General features: G+C 43.1%; 2 non-coding genes across 2 annotated transcripts; one reads left to right on the top strand and one right to left on the bottom strand.

The window, feature by feature from the left end:
- Positions 1 to 13,715: 13,715 nt before the first annotated feature.
- Trnat-ugu (transfer RNA threonine (anticodon UGU)) lies at positions 13,716 to 13,790 on the bottom strand. Its single transcript has one exon. It is a non-coding gene; the product is annotated as a tRNA-Thr (tRNA).
- Positions 13,791 to 14,438: 648 nt separating this feature from the next.
- Trnat-ugu (transfer RNA threonine (anticodon UGU)) lies at positions 14,439 to 14,513 on the top strand. The gene has a single exon. It is a non-coding gene; the product is annotated as a tRNA-Thr (tRNA).
- Positions 14,514 to 22,365: the final 7,852 nt, after the last annotated feature.

Below are 22,365 nucleotides of genomic sequence, written 5' to 3' on the forward strand. Positions count from 1 at the left end.
TATAAGGGGCGAATGGCGTCCTGTTGTATAGCTGTCCATTCTCCATTCACCTGGTTCCAAAGTTCATCTGTGGTCTTTGGCACTGGTTCGCAGCGCTGCACCCGTCCTATCACCATATACACACATATTTTCCTGGCGACAGGTCTGGCGTTCTGGCAGCCAGGGTAAAAGGCTGACATCCGGTGGCACCGAGAAGGCGCGTCGTCGAGCAGCTAAGCGTGGTCGTGCATTGTCTTGCTGAAAAATGGCGTCTAGGGTGTTGTGCAGAAAGGGTATGGCTACGAGTCGCAGGACGCAATTCACAGAGCTCACACTGGTCACAGTGCCCTGGACACGTACCGTGATTTGTGGTTGTACCCAATAGCATCCCGCACCACAAGCTTAGAGCTGGTGTTGTATGTCATGTCCGAATCATGTCACTGTAATGCTGTCCACTCCGTCTGGGGCAAACCAAAACGTGGCCATCATTTTCGAACGAACAAAACCTGGATTCGTCCAAAACAATATATGATGCCCTTCTTGTACCCAGTGACATCCTTCTCTACACCATTGTCGTTTAGCATGTTTTTGCAGCCGGCCGAAGTGGCCGTGCGGTTAAAGGCGCTGCAGTCTGGAACCGCAAGACCCCTACGGTCGCAGGTTCGAATCCTGCCTCGGGCATGGATGTTTGTGATGTCCTTAGGTTGGTTAGGTTTAACTAGTTCTAAGTTCTAGGGGACTAATGTCCTCAGCAGTTGAGTCTCATAGTGCTCAGAGCCATGTTTTTGCACATTCGTCACAGATAGGCGGAGAAGTGGACGACGCGCGCGTATCCCACTCCATAATAAACGGTGACGGACTGACCTCCTGATAATGTGGAAGGTTTCATCGTTGCGCCAGAGCCGAGGAGGGCCGTGATCTGTCTCATCGTGTCATACAGAAGAGGTGTCGATCTTCTCGCTTCTCGGAGAGGGTGGGGGGTGGGGTGGGCGAGAGGGGCGGTCTGGATGGTCCTGCACTGCGGCCCTTCATGAACCTTTCTACACATACCTATTGCACTGCCGAAACACTTCACCCCACACGAGCAGCAATTTCCGAAATGGATGCATCAAATTCTCTCATGCCAGTAATGCGCTCTCTTTCAAACTCACTGATTTGATGGTACGGTTCGAGTATACGTCTGCGAGGCATCCAGCACGTCTGCTGCTCAAGTCACAATGATCTATTACCTTCGGTTTATAGCGACAACGAGGACCGCAGGCACATTTTACCGCTATGTTGGTATGTGGTGTTGCACCGTGATAACGAAGTTGACCCCAACACGCGGGCTGGCATGGTTCAAATGCAATTCATTTTTATAGAATATACATTTACATGTCTTATAAATATGAACATCCTCTCCAGTCGTTCAAGGTGTTCTATTTTTTTCTGAACATGACTGTAGAATCCAGTGTCGAGTCCTTAATGGACTGTCAGCCATGTTACAATAAATTCAGAGAGACGACATACATGTATGTTTTCTACCGCACATGCCCTATCGTGAGTTCGTCCCTTCTGGCACTATGAATGCAACATTGTTCACAGCACTAGGTCAGTATTTTTCTTTGAAGTTTCATGCATCTTACTGGACAAGGGAAGAGTGCGAGGACATTTTTAAGGAACTTTTGTCATGATGACAATGTGGGCAAATGGTGCTATTCAGAAATTTGTAATTTGTAGAGCTGGGTTCGATTCCCACAAACTTTATTTCATTTTACTTGATTCCTCGGAGTATTAGACTACAAAATTTTAACAAAATAACAGTTCAGTTGATATATGTAAAATTAATGAATTCGATTTGGTTACGATTACTACCATTGTAAGTGCTATTGCTATAGGTTAGATGGTGGTAAAATAAGTGGGAAATTTAGTTTGAAAGTGATGTCTATAGATGATCTGTAGACGGTCTGCTAAAGAGTTTCTTTTCTAGTAGTACTCTAGAGGAGGAGGTGACATTTTAAAAAGTTGGGTACCTGTATTTCAGACGTACATCAACAAATAGAGGGTCGTGGGATGATCACTCATGTGGCCTCGTGACACTGAAAATTTCAAAATACTCGCTAAATATTTCCATAAACTTCTTAATTTCCGGAAACAATCCGTAATACTCAAACGCACATGAAACTCCAGAAGAGATTTACCCTCAAGTGTCAAAGAAACTGAAGAAGTTATTAAAACCTTATAAAGCTAATGGAGAAGACTATTGCAGCAGAACTTTTTAAATAGTCTTTACCAAAAATAAAATAGTGAACTAAAATTAAACTTTGAGAATACTGGGAAAACAGGAAACCCTCGGAGTGTGGTAGGTCACTCGATACGGCCACTATATCACAAAGGCACTAAGTAAGAAGTTAAGAAGAACAGAGGAATTTCTTTGCTGTCAATTGCATATAACACATTTTTCAACATTCTACTAGCAGAGTACAAAAAACCATGGAGACAATTTGAGGTAACTAACAATGTGGATTTAGGAAGCCAGATCTTGGTCGGAACAAATGTTTAATCTGAGATCAGTCATTTGCCACAGATTACTATACCGAAACGGTCAGTACTTTTCTTTCAAATTGCATGTAACCTACTGTGCAAGCGGAGGATTTCATAGCACCGTCATCATTATTCCACCGCTGGCGATTTGTATAAGGTATAGACTCTATTCATGGACCCAGGTGCAATTCCCGCAGATACTAACACTTTTTGTATAGTATTTTATTCCTCGCAATGTTAAACTATTAGTATCATAAAATTTAAATATACTTAAACAGTTCAAATTACAGACTTAAAATCGTAGATTGAAAATTAATATATTCTATTTAGTTACGATTCCTACCATTGTAAATCAAAAGGCTATAGACTACAACATTGTAGCACATTCCAGGTGCAATTCCCGCAGATACTAACACTTTTTGTATAGTATTTTATTCCTCGCAATGTTAAACTATTAGTATCATAAAATTTAAATATACTTAAACAGTTCAAATTACAGACTTAAAATCGTAGATTGAAAATTAATATATTCTATTTAGTTACGATTCCTACCATTGTAAATCAAAAGGCTATAGACTACAACATTGTAGCACATTGGTATAATATTGCACGAGGTACCATTGGACTTTAATATAATTATCTGAGGAAATATCACAAAATATTACGTCATTGCTTGGTCACTCAAGTAGTGCAAACTTTTCGTTCGTACAATCGCGTGATACATAATACGGCTTCATTGTTGTTTTGCAGCCTTGCTGTAACGTTTCACCGCCCTAGGAAGCGAATGAGGGGGGTTGTGTTTTCGCTTTGTCCGAAGCTCGGATCTGTCTCGTGTTTACCTAGCTTTGCGTGTTTCAGCTTGTCGTGCCATGTCGTGGCTGCGGGTCATTAAGATGCCTCACAGAAAGGTGACATGGTGAGAACGGCGTCTGTAGGTCTTAGGAAGAATGGGCAGCTGCCATTTATAAAGAAAAGCAAGGCGCCATTTTAATGATTACGGGTGCTAATGTCACAGCACACAGTTTATTCACTTTGCAAAGGGATCTGAGAGAAATCAGTAGCAGTGCTTAATGTATTGCAGTAATAATGTTGAAACACGACAGCAAGCAGGTAAGAAGTTCACTGCAGCCGCTGAGGATATCTCTTCCACGTAACTGCCTTACGCGCTGTTCCCGTTCTCGTAACATAGTGCAGTTGTCATCGTTTTCCTTCACCTTAGCATTTAAAAAAACTGCTTGCACAGGCTTCCAGGAAAATGCATCCCGAAAGAGTACAGGGTAAAATATAAATCAATTTTTAAAGATCTGCTCAGTCTGAAATTCCCGAACATGTCTGACAGTGACTTATATTTTCGGTTGCACCATCAGAATTGCCACTTTTGTGAAAAATACGCTATCTGATGAGAAATGCTGTAGCATCAGTATAAAGTCACTCAGTGGTAAAAAGTTATTCACTTAGATTTTCGTGAAAGAAATGACCAAATTTACAATCTTGATCATCGCTTCCATGTTGTAGGCCACAACAAATAGTGCGAAGGCACATAATTTTATGAGAGGTGTTGCTGAAGTGCTAGAGATAGCATGGAAAAATTAGAAAGTAAAATTGAAATAATAAGAAATTTTTTTATTGAAGTTATTTTTACTGAAGATGTAATAATAACATTTGGTAACACATGGTAGCAGATGAGGAAAAGAAATACATCTTTACATAGCGCATCACATTGTAATGGGTGCCTTTTTATGTATTAAAGGAAATAAAGTATCAGAAATTCATAAAAGGCGTATCGAAATATGCGAGATCCAACAGAATAACGTCATAGTTCAGGAAATTTGAGGTTCACGTAAATAGAGGAAATATAGGAAAACTCTTTAAAACAGGAATTGGAGAACACAGCGATGTATTCTGCTGAAAAACGATGTAATGAAGAAAGAAAGACGGAGTGCGGATACTGAATCACTGAAATGCGACACGCAGCGTTCATACTGTTCTATTACCAAAGGAGGTGAGTTAAAACAAAAAACTTTGACTAAGGCAGTCACTGTTTAGAAACATTCCTAACGTATAAATCGTACACTTCCTTGCAGTCAACAGTTTTGATGTAATCAGCGTATAGCGTTGGTCTAAGGATAACTGGTCACTGCTGGATGCATATTCTGTAAATGTCATTTTTCTGAAGTACTGTTTTTGTCTAAATTTTTATTGGTACGTAATTGATGTTATTGCTTTGTAATTATTGTCTGTCTCATAGCAAATAGATGAGAAAGGTCTCCCATTTGACTGAAAGTCATAGCTTCAATCAATTCACATACAGTTACTGTACAAATCACTTTGTTCCAGTCAACGTCTCCAGAAAATTATCCACATGGTTGAGTCTTCATTACTGTCCACTGTTATGATTTGTTGCTTATATCAATCATAACCTAATTTTAAAGAACTGATCAATCGAGTATTTAAGTAGTAACTAGGTCAAAATCTTCTTTCTTGTTTTGGTAATATCTATTATGTTGAAAGGTGTCTTTCAGTTTGCTTCCTTGTCAGTCTATCTGCACATCGAACAGAGGAAGTAATACCCGTTTTAATTTAGATGATTAAGTGCAATTCAAGTTATAGCACTTTCGCTGGGAAGCATGCTTGGATCAAAGATTGAATACCAATGAATAAGCCCTAACGACAAGCGAGATTAATTAATTACATAGGGCACATGATTATTAAAAAACCCAGCTTGCAAATGACGAAAGACAATACTAGACATTGAATCAATCTATATCATGTTACCTCTCTGTATCACATGCCTGTCGCATTTAGGATTAATTCTCATGCTGCTTGCATATTTTTCACATGTAACTAAGCGCATGGAGATAGAAAGGATAAGGTGACAGCAAATCATTTACAAAGCACATTGATTTATTTTGATAAATAAGTGTGACGATTTATTTACAGAAACAAATACAAAGCTTGGATCGTCACCAACAGAACATTACAGCGCTTTTCTAGGACAGAAATGTAAATTATTATAACTGAACTACAAGAAGTGGACAAACATATGGAAACAATAAAAATACACCACTTACCAAGCCCACACAGTGTACGAAAACCGTTGGAATTCAAAACTGATTCCAGTCGTCTCAGAATGGTTAAATGGTGTCCAATATGGTTTTCAAGGGATTATTATACGAAACACTGGAAAGTTCAGGAGGTGGATATACATCACCCCGCGTTGCCTGCAAAGTAGACCAGCAGGACTCAATAATACTGAGATCCGATGACTGTGATGGACAGGCATGATGCAGAAATTCATATGCTTGTTCATAAAATAAGCCGTGGATGATGAGAGCTGTGTGAACAGGGCCTCAACCGTCTTGGAACGCAACACCACCACTGGGGAGCAAATGTTGTACCAATGGATCACCTGATCGGCCAAAATGGTAGCATAAATGTGACCACTCAGAGTAACCGTTGGTCCATGGAATACCACGACATCGCTACCCAAATCATCAGCCAGCCCCCCGTCGCGTTTCACCCTTGGCAGGAATCAGTCTGTATGTCGACTGGACAGCGTATGCCACACGTACACTTGGCCGTAAGTTGGAAATACTGTGCGACAAGAAACACCCATCAAATTACTTTTTTTCCATTGTGCCATAGTCCAGGTTTTGTCATATCAACGTTTTTCTGTTGCGGTAATCTGCATCAGTTTTGAGTCGTTTTGGAACTGTGGCTCAACCCCCAATTCCTTGCTTATAGAGGCCGAGTTGTTTTGATGCTGAGAGGGTTCGCGAGTTCGACTTTAGTTCTGCAGTGAGTTTTGCAGCTGCCGTCCTCTTATTTTTCGTTGCTGGCCTCTTCAATGACCGTCTGTCACGGTCACACCACATACAGTTTCGTCCACGATGAGACAGTCGGCGATGTTTTTCCGTTTCCATGTTTCTCCGCTTCCCGTGTATGCTGTATAAAGCGTCGATGTGGTGACTCTTGAAACAGTAAACTCCGTAACCAACCGAATACACAGAACACCCCTCTGACGACGAATGACACTTACAACGAATTGAGAACATCGCTCAGGTTGCATTCGTGATCGAAAATTACAGCGCAACGTGCAGGCTTCGCTAGTGTCTGCATCTACGTTCAACCAAGCATCTCTCGTCGTGATGACACACTTTTGTCCAATCCCTGAACAAGGGTACAGGGGACTTGCGTTGGATTCACACTTGCATCAAAGATCCGGCCGCTGTGCCCAAGCGGTTCTAGGCGCTTCAGTCCGGAACCGCGCGACTGCTACGGTCGCTGGTTCGAATCCTGCCTCGGGCATGGATGTGTGTGATGCCCTTAGTTTAGTTAGGTTTAAGTAGTTCTAAGTTCAAGGAGACTGATGACCTCAGATGTTAAGTTCCATCCTGGTCAGAGCCATTTGAATCATTTTTTTGCATCAAAGAGACTAAGGTTTCGAACAGAGTCTCCACATAGAATCATATACATCATTCATATTCGCAGCATGAAGAAAGCAGGCAGTGGCTTACGGACTATAAAAAGAAATAGAGAAAGAAAGTAGCGGTCAGCAGCCAACATAAGCGCATGGAATTTAATTTTGTTCAACACGGAAACCGTCTCAGTATCAATAATTCTCTATGAGTATTGATGTTCTTTCGACACAGTTTCACGGCTACAAAAACCATGTGAGCACTTTGCAAAAGCTACAAGATCACAAATATGTGAATTGGAATACAACGTCCATGATGCTAAACGCAAAGGAAGGTAATCATATAACGGCATTAATTTCACACACAATCCTGTAGTCATCATTTACATTACTAAGCAAATAGATTTAACAATATGTTGAGCTCACAATGCCAAACGCAAATAAATCCGTGGATATGGTGTGCTGATTCGAGTTGACAAATAGTTTAGAATACCCCAACTGCTATTCCATTCAAAAAAATTAAAATGACGGTAACCTAGAATTTTAAAACGATTCCCTATCCAAACTAATATCGAAACGGAACATATTGCACACTTCTACAAAATTAAACATGTTCAGTACGCGAGTCCGCGCTAGAACAGTCCAGCACACAAGAGCATAGCCGTTGCAGCGACACGGTGTTGAGCGTGGTGCCTAGAGAAACGGTCCCGCTTTCAAACCACGGTCGTGTCTAGTGAGGTCCATTGAATCTGAACAACTACAGTACGACGAAATCTTAAAATGGTTCAAATGGCACTGAGCACAATGGGACTTAACATCTGAGGTCATCAGTCCCCTAGAACCAAGAACTACGTAAACCTAACTAACCGAAGGACATCACACACATCCACGCTCGAGGCAGGATTCGAACCTGCGACAGTAGCAGTATCGTGGTTCCGTACTGAAGAGCGTAGAACCGCTCGGACACCACGGCCGGCAGACGAAATCTTAACCTAGCGTTTATCTTTGGTTGTGCCCTAAGCTTTCTCTCGTTTCCAAACCAACGCATCAGGTTTATTTGGCAATAACATCAGACTGTCGATTCTAAATGAGGTTGCGTCAATAACATTTGAGTTGCTGGCGCACTCTTATACACTCACTCGTGAGTAAACGTGGGATTGTATATGGGTAGCAATGGATACTTATTGGTAAATAAACACTGGTCCATCCATTCTCCAGAGGCCACTAGTAACTTGAATAAGGCAACACGTGTCACGATAACGCGAGCAACATGTATGCAAGATGAGGCTTGCGAGGGTTACGAAACGATTCTGTCTCGAACGTTTCAGTCTCAACGCAGATATTCTTCAGTAAATTCTTCACCAACTTCCTTCCGCGCAAATTTACTCAATCTGGAGCATTCGACGACAGCGTCTGTCGTCATCGGCAGCAGACTAAATTTCAGTAAGCAGTTAAGCAGAATTATGTTAAGCAGGGCATCGTACGATTTTTCCCTCAACGATTTCATTCACACTGACAGAGCATGTATGGCTTCACTACGACTTCCACATAAGTAGATAGGAAAATGTAAACAGGAAGACACAATTCTCAACTGTTTTTGAAAAAAATCCAGTTCAGAAATTTTCGTCGTGCTTATAGACTCTGTACGGTCCATGATACACAAGGAATTACCTGACGAGTAGGTAAAGGCTAAAAAAAAATTATCCTTACGTCGGTGACGCTTTTATCATCTGGCCCTATGGTCGTGAAAAACTGGGAGAATTCTTAAAACAACTGAAGAGCATTCGCGGCCACATCAAGTTTACCATGGAAGTCGAGACAGATGGTGCATTGCCCTTCCTTGACGTCCTCATTTGACGGGAAACCAATGGACCCCTCAGCCACAGTGTCTACAGGAAACCGAAACACACAGGTCTGTATCTGCACGCACTCACCTACCACTATCCGGCACAAAAACGTGGCGTTCAGAATACCCTCGTCCATCGTGCTAAAGTCGTCTCAGACGCTGAAAGTCTGCCACAAGAACTCAGCCACCACCGAAAAGTATTCCGGTTAAACGGGTACTGCTACGGACGGGTGTCACAGGTTGTATCTGGTGTGACACTCAAGAAACACATTAACAGAGAAGAGAACACCACCGAACAAGAAAGCAAGAAACTTTTGTTTTTGCCTTTCTGTGGTATATTGTCGGGAATGATTAGCCGGCTTCTGAAGAGATACAACATTTCATTGGAGTTCAGGCCCCCAACAAAAATTCGATAGCTCATGAGACCTGTGAAGGACGATCTAGGGCTTAGAACGCCTGGAGTGTACAAGATCCCATATCAGTGTGGCTGTTCCTACGTCGGCCAAACAGTACGCACTGTGCGGCAACGCCAGACAACGCGAGAGGTGCGTACGTCTACGCGATGCACAAAAATCAGGCGTGGCAGAACACGCCTTAGAAAATGGACACCGAATTTTATTCGGCGAAACATCTGCCGTTATGAGGACGAAGGGATTTTGGGATAGCGCCATAAAAGAAGCTATGGAAATAAAAACCTCTGAAAACACCACCAACAAGGACGGCGATTTGCAGCTCAGTACAGCCTGCGACCCGGCCATCGCGAGGTTAAAACGGGCGCGACGGACGCGGGATGAAAACATTACCATATATGGCGAGGAAGAGAGCACTAGTGACGTCACAGCCAGCAGTGAGGCTATATAACGACGCGGCCACGGCGACAACGCAGTCATTCTTACCCCGTGACAATGACTGAGGAGAACCCGATCGAAAGCTCGTGGGATTTTAACCACCTGACGCGGCTGGAAGCCCGAGAAAAGTTTATTAATTCATATCGCTGCGAAACCATGCAACATACAGGTAAAGGCTTATTTTCACGAGTCTGAGGTTTCTAGATCGAATCTCGCAACTGATACTTTCTATTTTCGTTCCTACATGGTTCGAAAAACAGAGATTATCAGTATCTAACGAATACTATTTCTATAACCTTTACTCTAAAAAATCGGATATTTCTCTAAATTTTTGGAAGTACGTTCCCATTATAATCGTAATGGACTTCCGTCACTTTTGCAATGCGTCGAAGTAATTATCGTTTTCTGTTTCTCCGATCAGTAACATCCTTATTCGTGCAGTCCTCCATTGGTTACACATTATACTTGTGATTCTTCAGTTTCTCCCGGTGTATTTGTTGATCGAAGAGTCCACGGGTGAACTTGTCACATATGTAGGCACAGTAATATAAACAAAACGTACGATTTTGATTAAACGAGCCCCTGTATGCTAATTTACTGCCACTCTCCTTACCATAAAACGTTTGCCTCCTTTTTTTTAGATTAAGATATCTAAAGTAACAATTGAATCGTTAAATATCGATAATTGGCACGGTCATAATTAATCTGTTGTTAGGATTACTTGGGAATGAAAACAGAAAGTACCTGTCTGGGATTCGAATCTGTGACCCCGCACTAATGAAACTAAGTGCTTACTCGCTCGGCTGTGAAATTCTTCAACATTACCGCACATACAACGTAAATAAGCACGCCCAAAATTTCCAAATTTTATGGAAAACTGTGGACAGTGGCTTCTTACAGTTTACTTGAAGTCGTAGTCGTGCCCTACACACATAGTCAATACGAATGAAATCCCTGAGGGAAAGTTAGTACTGCCCCCTTGTAAGTCACGGTACTTCCACGTGCTAACCATCGTCATTTCCTCAAATCGGCTGTTGACGAACAGAGCCTCTTGAACAAACGTACAATATGTTTCTTAAAACGAAAACAGTAAACCATGCATCTACGCACTTCGATTCTTTCATCAGAGAAGCCGTTCAGACCAGAATATGCAACAAATTCAACCGAAACGGTGGCTACACCCTTGTGGTGCATGGATTTGGGAGCTTCATTGCGAAAGGTAATGGAGAAATCAGTGGGGTCATTTACAGTCTACCGAAGCCAGGTCCTACCGATGTTCTTTAGTTTCTTCAGTTATAGACATCGGAAAAGTATGGAAGTTTGGTGGCTTCGTGACGTCTCCATGAAATAATTCGGCCAGCTGACGTACCTAACAGCCTACTAAAATCTAATCCCCAGACGCGGAGGAAGTCGTTGAAAATTCCAGACTGATAAGTGTGACGTGGCAAGATCTCCGTGAAGCCTATATTCAATGTCGATTATGTGTTTGGAACTTACGTACGTAATAATTTACTGTAACCTACTTTGTTGGCAATTGAACGCTCTTGATAATACATGGATCTCAGTAACTAACCGTAGCGGCGATGGCCCTGTGGAGATATTCTGTTAATCACCGGTAGTGGAGTCCCGATATTAAATTGTGAGACAGTGAGACGGACGTGCCACCTTTAATTTCTTGTTATTTACAGAGTGCGTGCTAACACCGGTCCTCCATGTTGTTCGACTAAACTCGCGCTGCACAAAATCGTTAATTATCTGCGGAGGCAGCGCTGACAATACTCGCCTGTCCGGTGCGGGATTGCGGCCGAGCTAATTGACGCTGGCCGGCTCTGGCTTTGATATCAGGAAATTGTTTCTTCTCACTTTGCGTAGAGCCAGTCGTTAATTAGTTTGTTAATTACGCATTTACGGAAAGTGATTACGTTCATTCGAGTCGGAAAAGAGCTGTGGACGGAGGTTCACGGTTGATCGGACACTCTGATTGCCTTTGGTCATCGCGCACCGCTGGACCGACTGTGGACGGGCGTGCGAGCTTGCGACCAAAGTTATACACACACACCCACACCCTCAGATCGTCCTGCCTTTGGTGCACCGCGGTTGCACCTCCCGCTGAGGTGTGTCTGTGTCAGTTGTGAGCGGCACAAATCTGGGATGAACGGAAGCGCGATAACAAGACATTTTGTGGATTTTTGTGATGAACAAACAAGAGAGGTGTGAAGGACCGTCAGGAGAGCATATCAGCTGTTGGTGTTGTACGCATTTCAACAGTAAAGTGTAAGTCATCTCTTTTTCGTTGTCGCTCCACGGTCTCAGGTCAGGAATATTTGTTAGTTTCGTCTTTATCCTCCTCACCGACACACTCTCATGTCCATAGCTGCCAGTACTAATAGCTTAAGTTTACTTGTCTTTAGTAGGTGTATGTTGTTCTACTTTTCGTCTACGACGAGCAGTGTATTTTATAGGTAAAGCTCTTGTCGTTTCCTCTCTTTGTGTTAAAAGCTAATTCTAAACGTTAGATTGTGTCTTACATGAAAGACTTGTCGTAAGCAATGTAATACACGCTGTAGCGCCAAAGAAACTGGTGTGGGCATGCGTATTCAAATAAAGACATAAACAGGCAGAATACGGCGCTACGGTCGGCAACGCCTATATAACAAAACAAATGTCTATCGCAGTTGTTAGGTCTGTTACTGCTGCTACAATGGCAGGTTATCGAGATTTAAGAGTCTGAACGTGGTGTCGTAGTCGGATCACGAGCGACGGGACACAGCATCTCCGAGGTAGCGGTGAAGTGGCGATTTTCCCGTACGACAATTTCATGGGTGTACTGTTAATATCAGTATTCTGGTAAAACAAAAAAATCCGACATCGCTGCGGCTGGGAAGAGATTCTGTAATAACGGGATGAACGACGACTGAACAAAATCGTTAAAAGGGAAAGAAGTGCAACCCTTTCACAAATTGCGGCAGATTTCAATGCTAGGCCATCCGCAAGTGTCAGCGTGCGAATCGTTCAACGAAACGTAGTCAATATGGGCTTTTGGAGCCGAAGGTCCACTCGTGTACCAAAAAAAAAATGGTTCAAATGGCTCTGAGCACTATCAGTCGCCTAGAACTTAGAACTAATTAAACCTAACTAACCTAAGGACATCACACACAGCCATGCCCGAGGCAGGATTCGAACCTGCGACCGTAGCGGTCGCTCGGTTCCAGACTGTAGCGCCTAGAACCGCACGGCCACTCCGGCCGGCCTAAACTCGTGTGCCCTTTATGACTGCTCGACACAAAGCTTTACGCCTCGCCTGGGCCCATCAACACCAATATTAGACTGTTGATGACTGTAAACATGTTGCCTGGTCAAAGGAGTCACGTGTAAGATTGTATCGAGTGGATGTACGTGTAAGGGTATGGAGACATGAATCCATGGGCCCTGTATGTCAGCAGATATCAAGCTGGTGGACGCTCTGTAATGGTGTAGGGCGTGTGCAGTTGGAGTGATACGGAACCCTAGATATGTCTGGATACGACTCGAATAGGTGACACGTACGTAAGCGTCCTGTCTGATCACCTACATCCATTCTTGTCCATTGTGCATTCCGACGGCCTTGTCCAATTCCAGCAGGATGATGGGACACCCTACACATCCAGAATTGCTACAGAGTGGCTCCAGGAACACCCATTCTGAGTTTAAACACTTTCGCTGTCCCGTAGACTCCCCAAATATGATTATTATTGTGATGTCTGGGTTGCCTTGCAACGTTCTGTGCAGGAGACAGTCCTGCATTATTCATGGTGCTTGTTCCCTCCAGCACTACTTGACATTAGCCGAGTCCATGCCACGTCGTGTTGCTGCACTTTTGCGTGCTCACGGGGGCGCTACACGAGTTAGGCAGATGTACCATCTTCTTTGGCTCTTCAGTGTAAAATACGTTAACTGTCTAGTTAGGTATAAATGAAGGTCTGATACCCCACGTAAGCACGTATACAAAAGATTATAATCTACTTCTTCATTTAGCTTTCTAAATCACTGAAATGATAATTAAATGGACACCCTAGCTGCAAACAGGCGTTGATGTACTTCATTGGGGCATGCTGAAAATGTGTGCCCCGACCGGGACTCGAACCCGGGATCTCCTGCTTACATGGCAGACGCTCTATCCATCTGAGCCACCGCGGGCACAGAGGGTAGCGCGTCTGCAGGGACTTATCCCTTGCACGCTCCCCGTGAGATCCACATTCCCAACACGTCCACGCCACTACATTCGTAGTGCGCCTAATAGATGTTTTGCCCATCATACTCTTTACTCGTGCAAGATTAATCTACCAAGACCCGTACGAGTTCGGGCATAGCGTGTGCGTTCGCACAAGAAGGTCAATGGTCGGGAAGCCATATTTTAACTATATGTGACGGTAGTATCTGTTCCCGAAAGAACAGTTACTGTTGATGACCATGTAGCTTTGCTAGAAATGAAATGATAATTAAATGGACACCCTAGCTGCAAACAGGCGTTCATGTACTTCATTGGGGACATGTTGAAAATGTGTGCCCCGACCGGGGCATCCACGGTAACTGTTCTTTCGGGAACAGATACTACCGTCACATATAGTTAAAATATGGCTTCCCGGCCATTGACCTTCTTGTGCGAACGCACACGCTATGCCCGAACTCGTACGGGTCTTGGTAGATTAATCTTGCACGAGTAAAGAGTATGATGGGAAAACATCTATTAGGCGCACTACGAATGTAGTAGTGTGGACATGTTGGGAATGTGGATCTCACGGGGAGCGTGTAAGGGATAAGTCCCTGCAGACGCGCTATCCTCTGTGCCCGCGGTGGCTCAGATGGATAGAGCGTCTGCCATGTAAGCAGGAGATCCCGGGTTCGAGTCCCGGTCGGGGCACACATTTTCTACATGTCCCCAATGAAGTACATCAACGCCTGTTTGCAGCTAGGGTGTCCATTTAATTATCATTTCATTTCTAGCAAAGCTGCATGGTCATCCACGGTAATTGTTCTTTCGGGAACAGATACTACAGTCACATATAGTTTCTAAATCACAATATAGATGATCCAGTAGCATTATTGTGATTGCTGCCTACGTTCAATATCAACGTGCAAGTACCACTCACAGACGACACTTGCCATCATTAGAAGTCGAGGGTATATAAATAGCGTTGAGGAAGCGAAACAGAAAATAACCTACTCATGGTCGTAATGAGGGAACCGAGCGATTAATCTGATGTCCAAAAGGTCTTCACCAGTGGCTTTCGGAACAAGGCAGGAAGCCTTTCCCAGACGGCTAAGTTTGTAAACTGTTCACGTGATGCCATAGTTAAAGTACACTGTGCATGGCAACATGGCACTATCCAAAAACCGCGCCTATGGAGCACCATGCGCCATAGATGACGGGGGTGAAAGATGGCTACGATGTGTACGAGTAAACGCGCCACTATTGAATCCAGGTGAACCAAGGGGCTACCAACAGTGTCCTCTCGACTAATGTTCACACAAGCGTTGCTGCGTATGGACCTCTACAGCAGGGCCTGGTTCATGCATCCATGCTGAATGCTATTCACTGTCGACCAAGGCTTGAATTTGCACGGAAATACCTCAACTGGAAGTCCACTGAATGGTGACTGGTGGCCTTTCCAGATGAGTTACGTTTTACGCTCCATCAGCGTGAAATATCTGAAATCACCCTGCAACAAGAGAGTCCAGGCCGAAGGAGGGAGCGTAATGGTCTGGGGAATGTTTTCGTGGCTTTCCTTGGCTGATCTCGTCATTCTGGAGGGCACAATGGATCAATAAGAGTATGCTTCTGCCTTTGGTGAAGGTGTCCACCCATACTTGCAGTTTGTTTTTCCTCGGCACGAAGTCATGTACCAGCAAGGCAATGCAACGTTACACACAACTCTCATCATACGTCCGTGGCTCGAAAAGCACCAGTACTCTACTTGCCACCAAACTCCCCGGATATGAACCCTTTAGAGAATCTCTGGGATCATCCCGATCAGGCTGTTTGTGCCACGGATCCTCAATCGAGAAACCTATCACAGCTGCCCACGACACCGGAGTCGGCATTGCTCCACATCCCTGTCGCTGCCTTGCAGGTCCTCACTGACTCTCTTCCTGCACCTCTTGCAGCTGTCCGTGATGCAAAAGCTAGTTGTTCAAGTTTTTGACAGGTGATCACATTAATGTGACTGGTCCGCAGCTCGTGGTCTCGCGGTAGCGTTCTCGCTTCCCGAGCACGGAGTCCCGGGTTCAGTTCCCGATGGGTTCAGGGATTTCCACGTGCCTCGAGATGACTGGGTGTTTGTGTTGTCCTCATCATTTCATCCTCATCTTCATCATCACCATTCGTGGATGGTTACAGGAAGGGCATCCGGCCACCCCAAAACTAACCCCGCCACATCCGTAGATAACACAGCAGACCCCGAAAGCCGGGGTAAAGGCTTGGAAAGAGAGACCACATTATTGTAACTGGCCATTGTACAAAGGACGGTTGCTACTCCTAATTTCAGAGTTCAATCAATATTTAATTATTCTTTATTTGCCTGTGCTTATTCTGCGGTCAGTTTCTCTCACATTTGTCAAGAGATTTTCCAGTCACTACGACGAACTTATTTTTATCTTCCTTTTCTTCCTCAGTCCTGCACTTAGTGTGACGTGATCGACTCGACAGCGGTGCCAAAACCTGTCACTGGTGTTATATACAGCTCGCATTTTTCTTCGAAGACTCGCCTGTGGAAAATCGTTTATGTGTATTTCCTATAATGAAAACCTCCGTGCTGCTTTTTAGCACGTGCACTCTGTCTCAGCAAGTGTACCAACAGTTTGGGTGAATTTTCGTTACCTGATATGAGCCTATTTCCTCCTCTTCTTACTGAGGTCCTCAGATTAAACCTTCTCCTTTGAAAGTCTCTTTACTGCTGCGAGACTGTTACAGTCTCCATCCGCTTACGTAATGAAGCATGGAATCGTTCCACAACTTTTTCCACCAACACTTTACACTGTTAACGATTCATTGTCGCCGCAGGACGCGCCATTTGTGACGTATGATTTGCAGCATTGCTATATTATCTTCTAAGTTAATTAAATTAAGTATCTGGTTCTTTGCGCAAGGATTTAGTTTGCACCTCGTCCTGTGATCTAGTTAGTATACAGTTATGTTCAATACTTCTCTTTTCAAAGCTACACTTTCGTCCTCTTTTGTCTTCCTTTTCTCTGTCCCAGTAAGTTGTTGCTAATGTTGCTCCCTTTGGAAACTCCCAGCTCCGATTCTTTCAGCTCATCCAGATCCAGTCTCGTTAATTTCCCTAGCCTTATAAAATTTTTCAGTTGTAGTCTGTGGTTTACGGTATATTACGGCCAAAGTCTACATCTGCTCCCGGAAACATTTTACATTTTAACTCCTGGTTTCTAAATCTCTGTTGCACGCGTACGTAATGTAGCTGAAACCTTAGCATGCTTCCATGCCTCCTCTACGTGTGAAACCGTTCACGATTCTTTAACCATTACCTGTGGTTTATAGAAAATCTAGTGGAGAACCATTCTGATTACAGCTCCGTGCTACAGTATTCATGTTACTTCAATGCTAACAAGCACACGGAATGTTATGAATGGTCCGACCAGTTCTTTCTCTAATTTTCCCTTCAAATTCGTACTCATTTTCCTGTGCGCTAACATAGAGGTTTCTTCCTAAACACTATCCATATCTTACGTTTCTCAGTTTCACCGAGCATTTCGACCGACGATCTTTATTCCTCCGTGTTCCTCTATGAACTTACATAAAGTTTTATCACGAGGAAACCCATCAAAGAATTACATTTCTGCCTCATATTTTTTACTTATGAGGTATGTACCCATATGAAACGGTAAGTGCAGGTTTCTCGAGTAAAATCGAAAAGTCGATTGCGCTCGCAATCGGTACCTAGGCATTTTCGGTCTCCTCTTGTGCATAAAGTCCTGACCAACAACCGATAGATGTGCCCCAGTATCTACGGCAGACTTATAGTTCCTCTTATCTATCCAATTTATCAAGTTACAATCCATGCCTGTGTATGTTCTGAGGGTACTGCGATTTACTGGGAATGCAGCCTGTTGGTGTTTAACTGTTTCTTTTCGGATTGTAATTGCGCCCTTTTTTCTAAATTGACAACTCTGAATCATATGCCAGAACTGTTGGCAATTATAGTCGTTAGAGACATTGTTCCTTTAATTGCCCTTACCGAGAACAACGGTAACATTCCTTACTAGATCTGGGTATTTACATTCAGTACAGACCGTAGCTGCATTATCATCTTCTTCTAAATGTGTAGAAATGCGAAGTGCTGTGATTAAATCCTCTGGGTTTTACATTCACACCCGTCGTCAAAAATCTTGGTGGATCCCTTTTAGAAATACGACCAAGGTGTATGATGTCAGGAAATGATTCCACTGTTCCACGTACCTTCTTTGTAAAACTATTTTCTCCCTAAAGTATCACCAATCTTTCTTCTTTCTTCACCCTGGACGCAAAGCCTCATTAACAACTTCGCCCGTGATACTTAACATGGCCGTTAGCAAGCATTTCTCATCTGACCAGTTGTCTGACGCGACCGTGGCTAAAACATCTCTAGGCACTGTAACGTCCTCTGTTGCTTTGCCGGAGAAGCGTGTATTAGATTAGTGTGTACAGGATCAGTGGATGAAGGGGGAACATTTATTACTGCTTTAACTTCATTCGAATCTTACTGCGGCTGTCGCTTTGCCAATGAAGCCTATGATTGCTGAATTAGCTGTTTATTAAGGGCTTTATATTCTTCATTATCCTCCAGCAATATCGAAACTTACTCCGTATGATCGGCTATCACCCCGTTAGTATTAGCTGACCGTGTCTATTTTCATGCAAGTTATCTTTTCCTCTTTCACACTAATAAAACCGTCATTAGCTCCGACAATAGCTCAATAGCCACAGCGGCAAAAACAGAGCAGTTACACCTGATTCTTGATCCTCACAACTAATCAACTATACTCTGAACAGTCGTCTGCTGTGTGACTATATTTTGTACATGAAGCACATGTTCTTTGGTACAAATCAGTCATATGGAGCACTATGTCCCATTACACTGCAAGTTTTACAATGTGTTGGAACAAGATACAATTTCTATTACCCTTGAACTGCGATAAATCTGATGGTTCTCTCGGTCTATACAAGGCAACTTCTAAGTATTTAAGTCCTAACCTGGACATAGGCAACTTCTAAGTATTTAAGTCCTAAGCTGGACATAGCGAAGAACACAAATTTTTCTTTAGAAAACAAATAACAATGTCCTCTCTCTCACTCACTCTCTGTGACTCTTGTCGATGTTGGTGTGCCGGATCGTTGCCCTCCAACACTTACATTCGCTGGGTTGGATGGTTTGTGACCCCCAAATTGTAGTGGTCGCCCACTGTCGGGCTGGAAATTCCTATTATTTTGTCCAGATGCAGACCGAGTATTTATGTGGCGTCGTTAGACCGCGGTATTCAATATTAATCCATTTGTTGCTCAGAATACAAGTTGTTACCGTGTCTTCTACGGTGGCTAGTGGGACGAATTCGGAGAGTAATCCGCTGAGTCCTACAGCGAACTCACGGCTGCTGAGGACGCTGAATCAACTCGGAGTGGAAGTCGATGACACCGAAGAGCGTCGTGTTGCCGTCCGCTAGCGAGGTGGACTCGGCTCGTTGTGAACTCTGCTCACAGTGATGATCCAAACATCGTTTCGACGAATATTCAATTCCTCCGAAGTCACTGTCCACATCTTAGCTATTGAGGCTCTCTAGTTATCGATTCTTCACATTAGTGCATGGTTTGTCCACGAGGGTGTGTAGGCGGGTGTTGTTGCGCTCTGATAGCGCCTGGGGGGGGGGGGGGAGAGGCTAAAAGTCAGCTCGGTCGTGTTGAAGAGGAGACCTGGCAATCGGTTCGCAGGGGAAGCAATTCGCTCTGTGGTTGGGAAGCGAGAGAGGGAAAGGCGAGCTGCTTGATTGCCATGAGTCCGGCAGGGTAAATTGTGCGGTTGGCACCCTACATCAATCGGGGACGACCAAATTTATAATGTTATTATTACAGCCCACGCATTTGTAATAATTTTCTTTATAGTAAGGACTGCTCTTGCTTTCAATAAGTTGGCTACATGTGCAGCCGTAGTCACACGTGTAGGTGATGATGATTGCTTCTGTTTCTGGCGACTTATGCCTCGTGACTTACGTCCTCGCCTCCGTACTTGCCACGCAGTGGACTTGTCTCTAACATAATAGCAACATTTGGAACAGACAGTTAGTGCTATGTTACGACGGCTAAAGGAAGTGGCTCGTCCGTTAGCCTGTTCCCGAGCAGAGACGTAAAGTGATTTGTTCAAATGTTCAAATGTGTGTGAAATCTTATGGGACTTAACTGTTAAGGTCATCAGTCCCAAAGCTTACACACTACTTTACCTAAATTATTCTAAGGGCAAACACACACACACACACCCATGCCCGAGGGAGGACTCGAACCTCCACCGGGACCAGCCGCACAGTTTATGACTGCCACGCCCAAGACCGCTCGAGTAATCCCGCGCGGCTAAAGTGATTTGTCATGCTATTAAATTTCTCTTGTCATATTCTGCCATTTATATGTTACACTCTACGAATTTATTTGTTAAAGTGCTTTTTTTTCTTCTAAAGTCGTGTTTTAGTCTATTGCAAGCTATTTTGTCTATGGAGAATCAGGTGCTTCTTTGTGGATACTTAATGTACGCACTAAGTGCTGTGTGCATTCCATTACTCCAAGTTCATAAATCTTGGCATTCGTGTGGGCCTGGGGTAAGCCAGGATAATAATGAAATCTGGTCACTGAAGTGTTTTTAAAATTTGGTTTTATGTTTATATATGTATTTTTAAATGACTGCTAATTTGTACTTCACCAGGTCAAGTAGTCTCACCTGTGGTTGTATTTAATATTTTATACTGTTCGTCTTATCGCGGAAATAGGCCTAGCTATTAATTATATGTTTCTTGTGTGCTCATGTGTAAGCACACACTGATTCTCAGGTTCCGTTTTGAATTTGTGATCGGTTGTCAGTCATTAGACCTGGAATGTAGCACAGTATGCTACACATAAAATCACAGAACTTAAGGCAAATCAAGCTTCAGTAGATTACAGTTTACCATAGCTCCAGCAGTCAGTCCACGAGTAAGTAACAGGTCGTGTACACCCAGCGGAGCAACCGTCCAGTAACGTAATCGTAGATGAAATTTAGGAGTCCACGTGAGAAATACTAGAACACGCCGAGATTTCCATCAAATTTCAACACAAACTAAAACATGAATTTAAAACAAATCGCTGACATCACAACTTAAACAATGTCACGATAGAAATACAGATGGGCAAACTCATTCATCCTTGGGAACTAGTTCACTGAAGATCGTTCTTTTTTGGGAACCGTTCATTTTTACTCGTTCACCGTTCATTTGTGCTTGGTATATGGTTCTTATGAAAAACTGAAAACTAGTCGTGTAGGTGACTGAAGGATGGAGGGCACCAAGAGGCGTCACTTGCCTCCTCGCCTGGAGTATAGAGTTATTATTTAGTACAGATTTCTTACACTCTTTTAGAAGTAATATCTGTGATTCTGCAGAACCTCTCGTTTAGCCAACTGTAGCGTTGTGTGGCTGATCGCAGGGAAATAGTATCGGGTGGAGCACGGAAAACCGGCCTTGAGTAGAGACTGCTCTCCAATTACGGACAATGTGTTGCCCGTTACGAGCAGACACAACAAACATACAAACATGTAATAATTAGGCAGTGAAGAAATAACAAGCTAATGCAAGCAACAATTGCGAAACACTCGATGACGATGCGTAGAGAGCTGGAGAAGAGAACATGAGAATCTCACGCGACGCGCATGGGCTATAGCTCATGTAGTCTTGCAAACCTGTTAGTGGCTGTTTCCCAACTTAATACACCACAAGTCTCTTGCAACTTAATAGACCATAAGTGTCTTGTATAAAATTCTTCGTTTCGACTTCCACTACATATCTATGCTACGTTGTAAACAATAATCGTTTACACCCTATATATACTCCACGTTGTCTCTGATTTCGTAGGCGAAGTAGAGACTTTATGGAAACATAAAATAAAATGTGGTATTCTCATCATACTTGCGTCACACGCTGAGTAAAAATTAGGTTTTTATGTTGCATTATTAAAGTTAATGCAGCAATAATAATAATAATAATAATAATTGTGTTCGCAGTAATAAAGTTTTTGGTTTGGAAGCTTCTTTTGAACAAATGTTTTTGACATAATAAGTAAATATGATTTTATGGCAATCTGTCTTTTCAAATGGAGAGGCACCGCTTTTCCTACTGAGCGAAAATGACACACAACCCACTTTTTTTTTTCAGAGAAACCTAACTAGCAGGTAATGCTAATTGGAAACAACCAACTTACAAATAATTAAACCCTTCCTAAATGTAATGTTTTGTATATGAAAGATACTCGAAAATCGTTTTATATGAATTTTCTTACACTAAAAATTAAGCAAATTATTGAAAGTTCGTTGCTAAATCAAGTCGATGAAACCAAAAAATATATGAACAAAAAAAAAAAAAAAACTTGCCTTGTTATAAGTATGTCTTTTGCTGTTCATCGATATAATGAAGTGAGCCGATATGCAATTTTGTTACCTGAAAAGACGTACCTATTAGATACAATGTAATTTTCATGTAATTTACGTAAC

Source organism: Schistocerca nitens, chromosome 6 (assembly GCF_023898315.1).
Source record: "Schistocerca nitens isolate TAMUIC-IGC-003100 chromosome 6, iqSchNite1.1, whole genome shotgun sequence".
NCBI classification, from domain to species: Eukaryota; Metazoa; Arthropoda; class Insecta; order Orthoptera; family Acrididae; genus Schistocerca; species Schistocerca nitens.